The following is a 5,938-nucleotide window of genomic DNA, read 5'->3' on the forward strand; positions in this document are numbered from 1 at the left end:
CTCCCTCTCCTTGGGAGGGAAGGACTGACTGTTCCTGTCGCAGGGGAATTATGAAGAGAAGTTCTATTCTGTAACACATGGAGTCACCATAAGTGAGAACTGACTTGAAGACAACAGGTTTAGCATACCAGTACCAGTTGCTATTAAGGCAACCTGACATATGATGACTTCATGTGTGTCAGAGTAGAACTGTGCTACATATGGTTTCCAATGGCAGATATTTTGGAAGTAGATCACCAGGACTTTCTTCTGATTGCCTTTGGGTATTCTCTAGCCTCCAACCTTTTGGTTAGGAGCTGACCATGATAACAATTTGCACCACCCAGGGACTCTGACATTGTAGGTGCTCAATAAAATATCTACTGAACAAATGATTCTCAGCTATCTTCTGGAGAGAATACATGACATCTAGAACAGAACAAGGAGATACTGCATGGTTTAAAACTAGGAAAGGTGTACTTCAGGGCTGTATCGTTTCACCATACTTTTTCAATCTGTATGCTAAGCAAATAATCCAAGAAGCCAGACTATATGAAGAAGAACATGGCATCAGGATTGGAGGAAGACTCGTTAACAACCTGTGACATGCGAACAACACAACCTTGTTTGCTCAAAGTGAAGAAGACCTGCACTTACTGATGAAGATCAAAGACTTCAGCTGTCAGTATGGATTACCTCAACATAAAGCAAACAAAAATCCTTACAATGGGACCAATAAGCAACATCATGTTAAATGGAGAAAAGATTGAAATTCTCAAGAATTTCATTTTACTTGGATCTACAATCAATGCCCATGGAAGCAGGAGTCAAAAAATCAAACAAAAGTACCACACTGAGCAAACGTGCTGCAAAAGATCTCTTTAAAAAAAGCAAAGATGCACCTGACCTGACCCATTGTCTTTTCAATAGCTGGACAGTGAACAAGGAAGACTGCAGAGGAATTGATGCATTTGAATTATGGTGTTAGCAAAGAATATTGACTATACCATGGACTGCCCGAAGAACAAACAAATCTGTCTTGGAAGAAGTACAGCTGGGATGCTCCTTAGAAGTAAGAATGATCAGACTTCATCTATGGTAATTTGGCACTGTTATCAGGAGGGTGTAGTCCCTGAAGAAGATATCACGGTTGGTAAATTAGAGGGTCAGCAAAAAAGGGGAAGGTTCTCAATGAATTGGATTAATACAGTGGCTGCAACAATGCACTCAAGCGAAGCAACAGTTGTGAGGATGGCGCAGGACAAGGCAATATTTTTTCTGTTGTACTTAGTATTGCTATGAGTCGAGACTGACTTGTTGGTGCCTAACAGCAGCAGCAGCAACACGGTGTATACCTTAGAAATATATCTTAGGACAATTACCTTAGGAATTACAATGTGATGCATACATCTTGCTGGCTTTGGAGGCAGAGTGATCCCTCACTCAGATATCTGCTTTACCTTTGCTGACTTTATCACCTTGGACAAGTAACTTTTGCTCTATAAATCTTAGCTTTCTTAGGCACAGGTAGGAAACTACATAGGTTGAGATTAAGTATAAATTACGTATTATATATAAAGCATTTAGCATGCCTCCTGCTGCTTAAGTAAGTGGCCTATAAATGATTGCTTTTATTACTACTGTGCTATTTAAAGTTTTCTGTGAACCCCTCAGAGCTTGCAGATAAAATTATTACTTTGAGTTACAGAAGATGGTAACTCAAATGCTGCTTCACTTCAGATCAGCAATTGGCTCGTAGTTGAGTTGGGTTAATCAAACAGGCTCTAGAAAGGAGGAGCTGAGAACAGCCATAGCAGGTGTTCCCTGACACCAATAGCCATCTTGGGTTCAACACTGGCTTGTCATAGGAAGGATGCATGATTCTGGCAGTTGTTCATGTGTTAGATAGGAGGAGGAGATCATTAGCATGGTTGAAAAGTGAAACTTTTTTTCTTTCTAGAAGGTGTGGAAGATGGAGCTGGACTTCATTTCGAGTTCCAGAAGCAGTAGAGATACATTAAGAGATTCTAGACCACAGGGGAATGTTTTGGTTACTTTGTGCTACTCTAACAGAACTACCACAGGTGGATGGCTTGAACAAACAGGAGTTTATTCTCTTATAGTTTTGGAGGCCAGAAGTTTGAGTTCAAAGTGCCAAGTCTAGGGTCTGGGTAAAAGCCCCTCGACTTTGGGCTTCAGCTCTGCCTCTTGCTTCTGGCCCACCGAAGCTAGCGGTGTCCCTTAAGTCAGGCAGCTGCTGGCTGTTAAGGCTAACAAGCCCAAGGTCAAAAAATAAAATGGCACTGTCCCGATATTAACAACCCACATGTCAGGCCATTGATTCAAGTCCAATTAACAGTCCTAAGATTGGCAGACAACATGGAAGGCTACTGAATAACGACTCAGCTACATGTAGGATTCAAGCGTGCCAAAAGCTGGAGACCTTCCTCAAAGTTGCTTCTTATATACTGGAAGCAGACCACATCCCTAAAGCAGCTACTCAGCTGCTTCAGTAGATTCCACCATGGAGTTAATTACCAATCTTACCCTGGGGAATAACTACATTCAGATGCCCAGCCACTCAAAACCAGGCCCAGCCAAGTTGACACCCAACCTTAATTCCACAGGGCAGATAGAAGTATATTTCCCTGGCAAGAGTTCCTTTTTGGGATTTAGGGTATGAGCTGCTCTATGAATATTGGTCATGTGCTCTAATTACTATAGTAAAACAGTGGGATCTTGCTCTCTTTTCTCCTTCCCCCCCTCCTCTCTCCTTCTTTTCCCCCTCCCCTTCCTCCCTCTCCCACCTTCCTCTCTCCCCACTCCTTTTCCCTTTCCATTTCTCTTCCCTTTTCCACTCTCTTCCCCTCCCCTCCCCTCCTCTCTTGTCCTCTCTCCTCCTCCTTTCTCTTCTTCACCAACTATGTTTGGAAGGGCCAGTGTGGGGTAGTTTGGAAGGGCCAATGAAGGAATGACCTCACTGTTTTCTGTCTGAAGGTCAAGCAGATGCCAAGTTGAAGGCCTGCTCCTATTTTCCACAACTAGGTCTCACTTTTTTTGGGGAAATTTTCCAATGTGCTGTTCTATTTTGAGCACTACACTTTAATTTTTATGGAGGAAACTGAAAAGAGTCTAGCAAGTCTGAAATGCTAGGTGAGTTGGCAAGGAATACTGACCTCTTTCTTTCTAAAATGCACCAGGGAAAAATAAAATCACACACAAGCAGTACCCACACACCAAAAACCAATCTTCTGTTCAGAATGGAATTCAATGGAATAAGCAGTAAAATAGAAGATTGAATTTCAGACCCAACTCTCGCAACAACTTGCTGCCTTGGTTTTCTTGTTTGTAAAATGGGAGCTACAATCCCAATCAGATAATCATTAGTTAATCGAGGTTGTAATAGTAATAACTGGCAGAATTTTTTGAACTTTTGTTCTTCACAGAAACCCTAGGAGAGAGGTTTCATTATTTCCATTTTGCAGAGAGAGGAAACTGAGGGAAAGAGAAGTTAAATAACTTGCCTAAGATCACATAGACAGGAAGTGCAGGTGGAAGACTTGAGCTCAGCCCATCTGATATCAGACATTTGATCTTAACAAGACTCTCAACTGGCACTAAACTGAAATGCAGTGATTCTAGAAAAGTCAGTTTTTCGATAAAGGAAGATTTACTCTGTGAATATCCAAATCTAATTTTAGGCATGTGATGAAATATTTCCATAAACATCTCTCTCTCTTCCTCTGTTTTTAAACAGAGTACCCAAAAATGACCATTTATAACCTAGCCTGTTGTTGTTGTTGTTATGTGCCATCAAAGCAGACCTGACTCATAGCGACCCTCTCCTTGGGTTACCGAGGCAGTATCACTATGGAAGCTAACCTAGTAACCCTAACATGTACCATGTGCCAAAGCTGTCTGAAGTGCTAATTTATCAGGGTATGTATTACCACCTTTCAGCATCTTATCAACCAACAAAAGAGGCACTATGACTAACTCTTTTTTTCTATTAACTGAGGCCCAAAGAGGTTAAATAACTGATCCTGGGTCACACAGCCAGGACTAAGTCTGGATTTGAACTCAGACAGTCTGGCTCCAGCCTGTGCTCTTAATGACCCAAAACTCTGAATTACTGCATAGTGGAACGTACATGGCAACCTGATGACAACAGCTATCTTTGCTATTTATTAAGTCCTAACTCTGTGTCAAGCACTGTGCTAGGAGCTTTATTGATCTTATTTCACTCAATTCTTTCCATAAGCCTAGTTGGCTCTGACTCATAGTGACCCTATGTATAACAGCAAAAAACACTGCCCAGTCGTTCCCCATCCTCACAATCCTTGCTGTGCTTGAGGCCATCATTGCAGCCACTGTGTCAATCCATCTCGCTGATGGTCTCCTTTTTGCTGACCCTCTGCTTTACCAAGCATAATGTCAGAAGGGAATGGTCCCTTCTGACGACATAATCAAATTGGTGAGATGAAGTCTGGCTATTCTCACTTCCAAGGAGGATTCCGGCTACACTTCTTCCAGGACAGATTTGTTCGTTCTACTAGCAGTCTGTAGTATTTTCTGTATTCTTCTCCAACACCGCAATTCAAAAGCATCAACTCTTCTTTGGTCTTCCTTATTTATTATTATCCAGTTTTCACATGCATATGAGGCAATTGAAAATATCATGGTGAGATCAGTTTCACCTTAGTCTTCAAAGTGACTTCTTTGCTCCTTAACACTTTAAAGAAGTCTCTTACAGCAGATTTGCCCAATACATTATGATGTCTGATTTCCTGACTGCTGCTTCTGTGGGTGTTGATTGCAGATGCAACTAAAATGAAATCGCTGACAACTTCAACCTTTTCTCCATTTATCATGGTGTTGTTTATTGGTCCAATTGTGAGGCTTTTCATTTTCTTTATGTTGAGAGATAATCCATACTAAACACTGTAGTCTTTGATCTTCATCAGTAAGTGCTTCAAATCATCTTTCAGCAAGCAAGGTTGTGTCACCTGCATATCACAGGCTGTTAATGAGTATTCCTCCAATCTTGATGCCGTGTTCTTCTTCACATAGTCCAGCTTCTTGGATTATCTGCTCAGCATACAGATTGAATACATACAGTGAAAGGAGACAACCCTGATGTACACCCTTCTTGATTTTAAACTATGCAGTATCTCCTTGTTCTGTTCCAATGACAGCCTCTTGGTCTATGTATAGTTTCCTCACGGGCACAATAAATGTTCTGGAATTCTCATTCTTTGCAATGATATCCATCATTTGTTATGATCAACACAGTCAAATGCCTTCGCATAGTCAATGAAACACAGGTAGACATCTTTCTGATATTCTTTGCTGTGAATCAAGATCCGTCTGACATCAGGAATGATATCCCTTGTCCTACATCCTCTTCTGAATCCAGCTTGTGTTTCTGGAAGTTCCCTGTCAATATACTGCTGCAACTGTTTTTGAATTATCTTCAGTAAGATTTTACTTGCATATGATATTAATGATATTTTTGAATAATTTCCACATTCTGTTGGATCACCTTTCTTTGGACTGGGCACAAATATGGATCTCTTCTTGTCAGATGGGCAGGTAGCTGTCTTCTAATTTCCTTGGCATAAACAAGTAACCACATCCAGTGCTACATCCATTCCTTAAACATTTCAATGGGTATTCTGTCAATTCCTGGAACAATGTTTTTCACCAGTTCCTTCAGTGCAGCTTGGACTTCTTCCTTCAATACCATTGGTTCTTGATCATATGCTACTTCCTGAAAGAGTTAGGCATCGACCAATTCTTTTTGATACAGTGACTCTGGGTATTCCTTCCATCTTATTTTGATGCTTTCTGCATCAGTCAATATTTTGCCCAAAGAACCTTTCAATATTGCAACTTGAGCCTTGAAATTTTCCTTCAGTTCTTTCATCTTAAGAAATGCCAAACATGTTCTTGCAAGGCC

Source organism: Orycteropus afer, unplaced genomic scaffold (assembly GCF_000298275.1).
Source record: "Orycteropus afer afer isolate SDZICR_OR568_19922 unplaced genomic scaffold, OryAfe1.0 scaffold00242, whole genome shotgun sequence".
Lineage (NCBI taxonomy): Eukaryota > Metazoa > Chordata > Mammalia > Tubulidentata > Orycteropodidae > Orycteropus > Orycteropus afer.